The 12,849-nt window shown below is 41.0% G+C and overlaps 1 long non-coding RNA gene across 1 annotated transcript in view; it reads left to right on the forward strand.

The window, feature by feature from the left end:
• The first annotated feature begins 366 nt into the window (after positions 1–366).
• LOC142830501 (uncharacterized) overlaps positions 367–12,849 on the forward strand; it is a 33,642-nt gene continuing 21,159 nt past the window's right edge. The window contains exons 1-2 of the long non-coding RNA XR_012905798.1: positions 367–524; positions 10,880–10,977. This is a non-coding gene — a long non-coding RNA (uncharacterized LOC142830501). The remainder of the gene's footprint in view (positions 525–10,879; positions 10,978–12,849) is intronic.

Genomic DNA, 12,849 nt, shown 5'->3' on the forward strand with positions numbered 1-12,849 from the left:
TTATTTACGGCATGGTTACTTTGGGGTCTGATCCACCTGACATTAAAGTCAATGGAAGTTGAATCAGTTACTTGCCATCTCACTAAATTGATTATTCAGCTACATTGCTACATTGCTTAGGAGAGTGAACTGGATGGAGAAGAGTGCTCATGCAGATCGTGTGTGTGTGTGTGGGGGGGGGGGGGGAGATAAGGAGTTCTTGCCATGTACCTAATAGAGAGATATCTCTTTAAGACACTTATGGATGGGGGGGGGGGGGGGCATACCAGCCAGTTGTTTTCTGAGTCATTGTTGCTAGGCAGATTTAGCACTGCCACACCCAGAAGTTTCTGGCATTGGGTGTGGTAGTTTGGAGGTCTGCTCTAATAGGTTCTGTCTCTGTTGCTGGTGTCAAACTTCATGAGCAAGCAGGCATGGAGGTTGTTTTTCTAAGGCCATGTGTTCTCTGTGAGACTCTGAGCTCAGGAGCAGAAAGCAGGCTGTTGTCTCTTGTTCCTGAAGCAGGTTGTGATGATGTCTGCCAGGTAAGATGAGCAATGTTAATTGTAGCAAGGGGAAAGTGGGAGGGTAATAACTTCTGTTTTGGTTGTATGTTTTGAATGTTGTTTGGTTTTATCCAAAATGTTCTAGTTAACTTTCTCCGTTAGTATGATTCTATGCTTTTCTTTAAAGGTTGTAATGTCAAAAGTTATTTCTATGTTGGTATTCTCAGTTTTTGTATTTGGTTGTAACTGAGTTTTCTTTATATCTGAATACTTGTAACTTAATGAATTAATTAATCAGTTTGCTGGCTGTGTAGCAGTGGTCCACAGCAGAGGAGGAGTCTGCCTAAATTCCAGCTGAGGATTTGTACAAGCAAATAGAAAGATGGTACAGATCATCATATGGGCAGATATTTGGTGACCAGAAACACTAATGTAGACTTAAGTGAACTAAACCTAAGCTTTTGGGCTCTCTCAGTTTCTTCTTACTAAGTTTTGTATGGACTGAACTATTCAATTTTTCTTTGGTTTTCTCCTTATTTGTGTTTGTTGTAATATAAATGTCTGTGGGTTATAAAATAGCTGTGTTATGTTGTAAAAATTAGATTTATTGTTTGTTTTTTGTCATAAGAATTTATAAAGTTATTTAATTAAATTAACTTCTTTAGTTGCTTTTGGGATTTGCCTGTGGAAATGCTCACATTTAGGATTTTCAGTGAGAATTGCACAAAGTTTGAAATCTGGGTCTTCCTCTACTTTTCTATGAGATTTTTTTTAAAGGCACTGGAAAAAGTCTAGCCCACCCAAGGTTATAATAGTACCTGGAGACCTTAGAAGTTCTGTAGTTGGGAAAGAGGTGCGAATAATCTCTGTTCATACTGTCAATTTACTAGTTGATAGCTCCTCTTTTGGAGGGCTGTGGCTTTTACTGTTGTAACGTTATTTGGAGGTATTTTAACTGAAGAGTGACTTTAGATTAATACATCATTTTTTAATTCAGATATATGCAGTTAGCTTACTAACATATATTTTTAATAATGTTGTTAGGAACAGAAGTAATTAAATCTTTAAACACAGGTAGGCAGAATATGGTAAAAGTTGTACTGTATTGGCACTGTGGCATAAGATCAGTTCACCTCCCTGGATGAAGACCCACTGAGAGAGCCTGAAAACACCTCAACTACCCTGATGAATTCACTTACCTGAATCTGATAGGGTATGTCTACACTAGCCCCCTAGTTCCAACGAGGGAGGTCAATGTAGGCATTTGAACTTGCAAATGAAGCCTGGGATTTAAATATCCCGGGCTTTATTTGCATGTTCCCGTCCGGTCGCCATTTTTAAATGCCACTAGTCTGGACTAACTGCCCATGGCTACACGCGGCAGTTAAATGGTAATTCGAACTAAGTCCTTAGTTCGAATTACCTGTTACACCTTATTCCAGGGGGAGTAATGGGTAATTTGAACTAAGGACTTAGTTCGAATTACCGTTTAACTGCCTCGTGTAGTCATGGGCAATTAGTCCGGATTAGTGGCATTTAAAAATGGCAACCGGACGGGAACATGCAAATAAAGCCAGGGATATTTAAATCCTGGGCTTCATTTGCAAGTTCAAATGCCTACATTAGCCTCCCTAGTTAGAACTAGGGGGCTAGTGTAGACATACCCATAGCTATCAGCAGTGCCTGAGTTCCTGCTGTACCATTTCACCAGGTGCAGCTGTAGGTCTGGGTCCAGGCTGAGACTATCAGCTCTTGGTGATCCGAAGAAAATTTACCTGTTAAGTATAGGATATTGTAACCATTATCTGTGAAGGAAAAGGGGAGTCAAGCTGTTTTCCTTGTTTAACATAAATGTCTGTGAGTTTATCTTACAGTTACTCTTTCTCTCTCCTGTCAGTGACCAAATGGGTGATGGATCCTAATTCAGGAAAACCCCATACCTGCAGGATTTTAACAGGGGTCCTTTAGTAGTTATTTAACTTTCCCTCATTACACTTAGGTCAGCTTTCTAGTCTCACTGGAATGCTAATAATAGCCAGTGACCACATTTGTGACTACAGCATAGCCTTTTAGATGGCATCATGCAAAACTGAGCAGTGTAAGTTTTAAGTGCCAGTCTCATGAACATTTTCTTTACTGAAAATCTAGTAAATAGAATTAATGACCTTCCTGTTAGCATACTTTGGAGGCCTCATGCCCAGTGTGGCTGATTTATTGAAGAAAATAATTTAAGCTGTATAGTTATCCCTAATGTGATTTTTTTAGAGACCTTTAGACTGGTTGCAATCTCATTTAAAGTAAGTATTGAACTTGCTGTAACCTCTGATGGAAAGGTCAAATTTCACATTTAGTGTTTTTCGATATTAAGCAGTAAGTGAAAGTATCAAATTTCAAAATTCTACCCCTTTAGGAATATACAAAGTAATGATGTTTCTCTGTGTGTGACTCTCCTATTGTAAAGCTGTATATGTTAAATTCTAGATGCCAGGTGAATTTAACAAGTGGGATTCAGCTAAAAGACTGACATAATGGCAACAATAACATTGTATTTGAAAGCTATAGCAAGAAGTTGTGTGGATAGAAAATATTGATTTCCAAGTACACTAATATATTCTAGAGAATAAAAGAATCATATGGGTTTCCAATAGAAATATGCAATTGAATGATGCTTATTGATAAAAATGACTAACATTTTAATGCTAATACTTTTCATACTTCCTGTAAGGATATTGCCACAGATCAAAACACTTCTTTTTTCTTCATTGCAAAGGAGTTTGCCAGCACACTGACATAAGCTTTCTTCAAGCGGTTACGACAAAGTTATACTTTCTGGCTTCGTCTACATTACATGGTTCGCCGAAAGAGGCAATGCAAATAAAGCGCGGATTAGTATTTTCTCGCACTTCATTTGCATACTCTTGTTCCGTTTTTGCACAAAAACAAACAGCGTGGACGTTTCCTTTTTATGCAAAAATCCCTTTCTGTGCAAGATCCTTATACCTCTCACGGAGCTTCTTTGATGACCTTAGCCTTCTCATTTAGTGGTTGTAGTCTTTTTCCCAAAACATGAGGTCCTAAATATCTCTTCCTCCAAGAAAACGCACTTTGAACTTTTGCATCACAGCTTGGCTTCCCTTAACCTTCTTAGGGCTTCATCTAGTCTCAGAAATATTTGGCTCCAGAAGATTAAGAATCAGTCCATAGGTCTCACAACCCATAATATTGAGGATGATAAACTTAGTCTTTTGTCTCCCCTGTTACATCATCAAGCAATATATAGAAGCAGACATATTCTCCATAGACATGTTCTTGTTTCCTTTTGAAGTTCAGGTTGATGCATCCTGTTGTAGAGTACTGATTCCTTGTGTGGTTGAAGAACTCAAGAGAGTCTTCATCTCTATAACTGTGGGTACTCACAAAAGCTTTTCAGGATGGTAGGTCCCTTCTCTCGACTCCAAAAGACAGCCAGGCCCAGCAAACAGTGCCTCAGGAGCACCTTGACCTCTTACAGTATATTCACATATAGTGCTTTGCCTGGATCAGGGTCTCATCACCAATATAATGCTGCCATTCAGTATTCGCAGAGAGTGCAACAGAGCAGGTCAGGTCTCCATAACTGCTTCTTTATTAACTTTCAAAATGACTTTCAGGAATCAGACTAAACTTCCCTCTTGGGAATACATGTTTAAGAACTTCTAAAATAATTCTCCTGAATGCCCAGAATACAACAAAAATACTTTCAGCACAATAAAAAAGCAGTGCTTCCAAAATGAGAATATGAAGACTATGAGAGCATATCTTGGCCTCTTAAAATATTATTAGCAAATCTATCAAGGTGGCTTGCTTTTATGCAATGCTCAAAAAAGTGGAAAGGTGGCACTAGAGTAAAAATCAGGAGATTGCTTTCAGAGAAATCAGCCAAACACCTGGTGCATTTTAAATCTGACCATATCCTGTTGAATACTTGTGACATTTACCATATGGTGTTGGGCAGTACTTTTGTATAGCATGGAAAATGCTGTTAACAGCCTAACAATATTTACCTAAACTATAAGCCTGGACCAGTAACTGCTAACATAGATGGCTTCAATCAGTTGCCAGTGGGTAAAACTCAGAAATCACTTCTCCACTTCAAGAAGTGGTCCTAACTTTAGCTAGAGTAGAAGGCACTCTACTGTCAGCTAAGCAGATAATTCAGTGGACCCACTGAAACCTTTTTTCTGTCCCAGGTATATCTAAGCATTTAATGGCCCAGCTGACAGTATCTTTGGACTTATGCGCTTATTTTCACAAGTATTTGGAACTAAAACTGTGAAGTTCTTCACTGAGCATCATGAGTCATAATATCTCACAAGGCAAGAAAGTTAACACTGGAGGAACTACACAGAACAAATTCTAGGTTACCAGTATAAAAACTCTGGCCAGAAGTTATGTCAGGTAGCCACATGCCAACAACTAAGACTATGGGTCTCCAGTATCTGACGTATCACCCTGCGAATGGGCAGGTTCAGACTACATAATGTTGGCCTCTTTCTTTAATTGGTGTTCCTTAGATGGATGCCCATTCTAAGTCATTCTGGCCAAAGTATCTCATCTTTAACTATTGAGAAGTTTAGTTTCTCATTTAACACATGTAGACTGTCTGAGATTGTGGAATTCCAGCCCCTATTGAGAGCTAGTGGGCATCTGCGGCCTATCACCAATCCAGGAACAGGCTAGCGGAGAGGGCTTTTTGTCATTTAAGAAGGTACCGGAGAAAGATACTAAAGGATCACTGCACATGAGGCTGTCTTGGTTCTTGTGTGATTATAGAACAATCTCTCAAACCCCCATTATGGCATTACCTGTGGAACTACTAATGAAGCCACTGATGCATACACACTTGTTTTTCTTGAAACATTGTCTGAAGAAACAATAGTCAACATTGAGAAAATATGGAAAACAATCATGACCACCAACTGGACGATTTTTGTCTTCTGAAGAACCTGAGTTAGATCCAAAGAACTAATCTCTGACAGGTGATGGTCGATCAGCAGGTGCTACTCTTCCTATGAGTCACCCATGTTCAGAGTTAGAGGAAGTTAAAGTCTGCTTCTGGTTGGATCAGGTATTCCAGTGGACCTCTCTAGGAACTTGCCTGGGAGATTTCTGCTTTTTCTGGCTATGCCAGAGATGTCTGCTCCACAAGACATCACAAACGCTGTTTCTGTTTGAATTCATAGATAGTATGTGGGACTGACTTGGGGCAGAATAATCACCTTTTTTAAACACACAAGGCTGGATAGTCTACGTCCACCTCTAGTTCTAGTTCCAAGTTGCACTTCTATAAACTGTGATTCTTTCTGGCCAAGCAACATCCATGGTCCGGTAGGACCATGGATGTTCCAAGATCAGCAAGTCCTGGCATGCTGTAGAGAAAAGGGGGGACAGTCAAGAGCCCAGCGTAATGCAGGGGAAGGTGGAGCATGCTGGGAGCCCAGCATGTGGCCCAACTGGGCTTCAGGAAGGGCAGTGGGAGGGATAGCAGGAACCAGGAAGCCTGGTGCATGGCTCAGTTGGGCTGCCCAGGGGAGCCAGGAAGCTGGGTGAGGACAGCAGCAAGGGGGTCAGAAATCACCTTTCCTTTTATGGCAAAATCCCTCAGCTGGGTCCAGTCAGATCCCAAAGGAGCTGGAGCAGGAAGGGCCAACCTGTACTATACTGAGCTGTTGACTTTTTCCTATCAATGAACTTTTGTTGAACTTTGTCAGGGAGGGATAGTATCCTTGGGTTATTTTTGATTCCTGATCATTGAGTATAGTTATTTTAGGATAATCCTAATACATGTATTCTGGGCTATGGATTTTGTTTTGTTGCTGAGGGCTATTTTGTAACTTTATGAAAAAGCAGTTGTTGTGACCAGATCTGGTGGGTTGCTCTCTAAACAGTCTTGGGTGACTGTTTAAAAAAAAAAAGTTAAACAATGGAGACAGCTCATATATTTTGGGCAGAATTCATTTAGGCATTATCCTGCTACAAGTTGTCCTTGGATGTCCCCTTGCAGTCAGGCATGGTTCCTCACATGAGTCGTGCCTCAGTTTTCTCTCACCCAATGGTATAAACAAGTATAAGCTGGCTTTCAGTTACTAAAGAGCACTCCCTTTGGATCTTAACAATAAAAAAAATACAAAGTAGAAGTGAGACCTTCACTCAATCACTTTGGGAAAACCACATATCTGGGTTAGTCAATCTGGCGTCTTGCTTCTTTAGCCAGCAAGCAATATTACACTGAATTCTTTGTCTGGATTCAGAGCAAGCATGTCACTTTTTCATGGTTAAGACCTTAATTATCTGGCAACACAATTAAACTGAGAATAACTTTTAAAGAAATGTCCTTGAATATCTGGGGTTAGGTTGGATGAGTGAAGCTGAGGTAGCCATTCTTGTGGGCATGTCTAGGGCAAGTTCTAAAGGAGAGCCAATCAGAGTGGAGAGATTTACGGCAGTCAGACTAGAGATGTGTGTAATCTCTCTGTAAAAAGGCAGCCCATCCTGAAGCACCCACCATTGGCAGACTAGAGAATAATAGGTATACCCAGCCCCCATTTGCCCTTAATCCCCATGGAATGAACACCAACACCTCAGAGAAAGGGAACATAGCTAGAGCTGCTCAGTACCATAATACACACCAGCTGCTTGCAGTGGCTACTTGTGGATCTTGGCAATTGTACATTAGTTTATTGTAATTTATATTGAGACCAGCCTCAGTCCACTGGATTGGAGAGTGAAAAGGTGACTTAGCCATCTTTCCAGACACTCCATTGCTGAAGTGTGTTGTGTGCACACTTTGCTACAGCCAAAGAAATAGCCCTGGATGTCTTAGCATCCAAAAAGTGGAATATTCTGAGACTTGCCCTATTTTGGACAAATAGGCAATTCCCTGTACCAGAAATCCCAATGAAAAACAGGGGATTGAGGGAATTTCTGTATACGTGAGGTCACTTCATATCAAAATTGGGGGCTTCTGCAGAACTTATATGGAAGTAACTTCTGTGAGTTCCACAAAATGTATAGTTTGCAGTCCTGGTTATTACCAAAAGGTGGCACTACAGGACAACAAAAACTTTCAATCTAAAAAAATCTATGTAAATACCTTAAAAATTAATGTAATGTGACTGTGCATGCAATAACTCATTAACAATCTCTGTTGCTGTTCTTTGTTTTATATTTAGAAACTCCTATTTTCAGTTATTAAACTAACATTAAAACTGCTGTATTGATGGTGAGACGAAAACTAAGAACTCAGAATCAGTTGCAATATTTGCTGTCTACAGTTATTCAATATTGAATTAACTTCTGGAATACATTTTTTATAACTGACTTATTAAATGAAAATTGAAGAATGTTTGCTTTTGTGCAACAATAAAACCAGTTATGGGAAAAACATGATTTTTGCTCACAAAAGGATTGGTCAACTGATCAATTGAGTAGACTTTATAAAAACAACATGGTTTTTGTTTTTGTGGGGTTTTTTTTTTGGGCATTACCATTGGTATTTTCGCTTGTGCTTTCTCTGTCCAAGCATGGGATTAACCAATACTTCATTTTGATTAGAAGTTCAGGAGTTTATTTACACACATAAACTAGTGCTAATGGTTTTTATCCTGCAAAGTCCGCATATAGAATATTGATAATCTCATCCATGATTGTATCAGTAAAGTAATGTGTACCGTGCATTCTGTCTTGAGTTGGACTCTCTCAGCTCCCAGCTGCTACTTGTACCCCATTTCCTTGGGTCACTGCCTTCTACTGAATGCATTATGACATTGCCTCAGTTCTGATCTGTATTGCCTTCGAGTGTGTTATTTTAGGGCAAACATACCCCCAATGGGCAATAAGCTCTGTAAGACTACTCAGAAATGACTTTCTGTGACAGTTACAAAATTTGCATGTGTCATATGGTCCCATCAGGTTCAAATTCCGTATATACAGGCAGTCCCTGGGTTACGTACAAGATAGGGACTGTAGGTTTGTTCTTAAGTTGAATCTGTATGTAAGTCGGAACTGGCGTCCAAATTCAGACGCTGCTGAAACTGACCGCCAGTTCTGACTTACATACAGATTCAACTTAAGAACCCCAAGCTTCCCCAAGTCAGCTGCTGCTGAAACTGATCAGCTGCTGATTCCAGGAAGCCTGGGGCAGAGCGGCTGACTTGGGGACGCCTGGGGCAGAGCAGCTGGGGTGCTGCTGGGTTGCTCCAGTAGCACCGCTCCTCGGCGCTACTGGACCAACCCAGCAGCACCCCAGCTGCTCTGCCCCAGGCGTCCTGATTCAGCCACTGCTGAAACTGACCAGCAGCGGCTGAATCAGGACCTGGGGCAGAGCAGCTGGGGTGCTGCTGGGTTGGTCCAGTAGTGCCCAGAGCGGCGCTGCAGGACCAATCGGCAGCGCCCCAGCTGCTCTGCCCTAGGGTCCAAAACAAAAGTCTGGTCTGCTGGGGGGGGCACACTAGCCCCGTTCGTAAGTGCGGACCCGCGTAAGTCGGGGACTGCCTGTATAGGCTAGCTGAGAGGACATTTATTGATTGACTTCTCACACTTGATCAAGGGGAACTGGTATTTAAGGTATCCTACACTTCCCATCATAAAAAAAGTTCCTTCCATATTTTTTGAGAGGCTAAAACACCACCATTGTTGGCAAAACACAACCATTGTTTACAACAGGTTTTGGAGATCTGTCCGGGAAAAAGTACAAGGGGCAAAAAGTCTTTTTTCTTTGTTTCATGGAATTGTATGTTTTAGCTTAGCAGAGATAGAAACGTTGAAATTAACTGTTTCCATTTTGTCTTTTTGCATTGTCAGCTATGTTTTGAGACTATGCCAAAAATAACTGGATATTCTTTTACTAATTCACATGTTTTTAATTGAAAAAGGAAAAAGAATGCTCATGCCACCTCCAAAGCAAATGCACTAGGAACCTTGACAGCAGGCAGCCTCTTCAGGAGAGTAGGAATAGAACATGGCTGGGCTGCTCCAAAAGTTCCACACTGTTCTCAGTATGCTGTCTGAGTTGCTGTCCTCCAATATATGTAGACGATCATGTGCTGAAGTAGTGCCCTCACTTTCAGGAGCCAGAGCAGGAGAGAGAACAAGCAAGGACTGCAGTAGCACAATCTCCCCTCTTTTCACTCCTCCTCACTAACCTGGATAATAGCCACATTATGTCACCAACTCATGATGTGCTGATGATTCAGGATTTAAACCCTCTCAGTTATGAATTATGCAGGGATGTTTGCAGTTGCACATCATAAGATTTCTTTATTACTTTTTCCTTTTAACAAAGCCTAATAAATTGTACCACAGTACTAAATAAAAAGAATATTATTTAGATTGCTAAGCAAAGTTCTTGAAAATTAGGAAATGCCAAAATATATATTTTCCATGTACCCTTAGTGCTCTACCCCCTGCGACTTAAATACCGTGCTACAATCTAATTGCCTGATTCAGTGTACAGGATGGACCTTTTCAAAGGGCATACAGGGAAAACAATGCGGCTGTGTCTACATTGGCACCCCTTTCCGGAAAAGGGATGCTAATGAGACACTTCGGAATTGCAAATTCCGCGGGGGATTTAAATATCCCCCACGGCATTTGCATGAACATGGCTGCCGCTTTTTTCCGGCTCGGGGTTTTGCCGGAGAAAAGCGCCAGTCTAGATGGGATCTTGTGGAAAATAAGCCCTTTTCTGGAAGATCCCTTATTCCTACTTTCAAGTTAACCTACTTTCAAGTAGGAATAAGGGATCTTCCGGAAAAGGGCTTATTTTCTGCAAGATCCCGTCTAGACTGGCGCTTTTCTCCGGCAAAACCCCGAGCCGGAAAAAAGCGGCAGCCATGTTCATGCAAATGCCGTGGGGGATATTTAAATCCCCTGTGGAGTTTGCAATTCCGAAGTGTCTCATTAGCATCCCTTTTCCGGAAAGGGGTGCCAATGTAGACACAGCCTGCTAGAGTAGAAGTTTTGGTGCAAGGGCTGTGATTTAGTGTTGCTTTGAGGCTCATGTATGTGTGTAGAAGAAAATAGGGTGTGTAATGTTTGGTAACTGAACCCCTGCGAGTGTAATTGCAAGTGTATTTGGATCAGGTATATAAAGTGTATAAGAGCCATAAAAATATTACACAAATATCTGAGATATGGTTAGCTAGTGGGTCTGTGGTTTGGGGGGGGGGTGTTGTTTTGTTTTTTGTTTAATGAGAGGATGAAGATTCTACATAGGCAAGCAGAAAACTTATGGGAAGTTCACCTGTTGACATAAAATACATTATTCATTAGCAGCTGTGCATTAACTATTATAGGTCCATTTGCAGCTGCTGGAACATATGTATGGGTAGTTACACAACCCTTTTCTTTCATAGGATAAAATCTGCCAGAGAAGCATAGCTCCTGATGGAGGTTTTATGGGTACCTTGCCTACATCCACCTGACCTGCATGCGCCTGAGATACATCCTTCGGGTTTGTGTGAAAACTCATGAATTTTCAGTAATATGAATAACAACTAGCTATGACCCAAACCTCAACATTCAGAAAGATAGATTCATCTATCTGAGAAATTCTGCCAGTTTTTAGAGATGCAGAATGCTTTTAAGAAATATCAATCAATAAAATTGAACTGTGGCAACACTAGCAATTGGTTACAGTGACAAGCAATAAGTGAATACAGTTTTAACTGTCTAGTAGTCAAATTCAGCAACTGGAAGCAGAGATGATCATGTGTTTGGTCATCTCTCCAGGAAAAGCTGGCGAGCAGTCTATGTGATAAAGGTCCTGGAGTGCCATGAATCATCCCTGAGTCAGAGGGTTCTGAGTCCAATTAGGCTCAGTGTGAATAGGGTTAGAACCCTCAGACTCACAGGTGACTCCTCAGGTTCTGGGATGACTCAGCAAGCTCCTACTCAGAACGCTCATCACACAGAGCATGATTTGAAAATAACTGCCATACGTCCTGAGTTATGGTACATTACATTCTATGTAGCTAACCATAGCAGAACTGTATGGCTACGTCTACACTGGCCACAATTTCCGGAAAAGCCATGCAAATCAGGTAAGTCAGGATAGGGAAATCCGCGGGGGATTTAAATATCCCCCGCGGATTTAAATAAACATGTCCGCCGCTTTTTTTCCGGCTTGGGGAAAAGCCAGAAAAAAAACGTCTAGACTGGCATGATCCTCCGGAACAAAGCCCTTTTCCGGAGTATCTCTTATTCCTACTTCAAAGCCGGAAAAAAAGCGTTGGACATGTTTATTTAAATCTGCGGGGGATATTTAAATCCCCCCGCGGATTTCCCTATCCTGACTTACCAGATTTGCATGGCTTTTCCGGAAATTGTGGCCAGTGTAGACGTAGCCTAACTGTATAACTGTGTTTATATAGCTAACCATAGCAGAACTGATAACAGAATATTATCAAATTGTAATATAAAACAATGCATACTTCTCCAAGTCCAGTGTGACATTTTCATACATGCTGGCAGTATGGGAAGTATGCTGAAAGGGAAGTATGCTGTTCTAACTTCAATGATTTTAAACTATTGAAATATTTAGCTTAAGGACTGTTCAGAGAGGAATTTGGATTTAAGAAAGTAAAAAGAACTGAGATATATAATGTTTTATCATCTTGTTTGATGAGGAGACTGTACGTTACACTTGAAAATTATTGAAAAGCTTGTTTCCTGTAATTCCTGTGATCAATTTGCTGAACATCTGCCCTTCCTTTGTCTTATTTGTGCAAATTTTATAATTTAACTCTCCCTTTCCATAGACATGGGACTAGAGGAAAGACTTGCCTGAAATCTCTACAAGTACTTTGAAATCTTAAGGGGTTTGTTTTAAAAATAAAATAAAAATGCTTTTTGTGTTTTGCATATTCTTAAATTATACCAATATGTGTTAAACAAATTACAATCCTTGTATCGAAAGGTTATTTATAGTGTAGAAATTATTCCAAAGAGCGAGAAACAGCCAGATTCTGAATCTGTTTTTGCAGTAGTGGAGGAATGCTGACAGAGGGGAGCAGGAGGGCAAGTGCCCTAGGGCCTAGTGATTCAAAAGGGTCCAGGGCTCCCAGCCTCCACTACCAGAGCCACAGGCCCTTTAAATCTCTGCAGACTGCTGTATTGCATGCTCTGGGTGTCTCTGAGAGCTGTATAGGAAGTGGGGCTGTGACGTGGTATATTCTGGGTGGTGCTGAGGGCTGGTTGCCTCAGCCCTGCCCCTTTTGCCCAAGGTCCACACCTTTTGAGAGTGTGGAGCCGAAGCCCCCCACACTTTGTTCAGGGACTTTGCAAGTCTGTCAGCTCCCTCCACTAGTGTAATTAAGATCAGAAA

This window comes from Pelodiscus sinensis, chromosome 8 (genome assembly GCF_049634645.1).
Source record: "Pelodiscus sinensis isolate JC-2024 chromosome 8, ASM4963464v1, whole genome shotgun sequence".
NCBI lineage: Eukaryota > Metazoa > Chordata > Testudines > Trionychidae > Pelodiscus > Pelodiscus sinensis.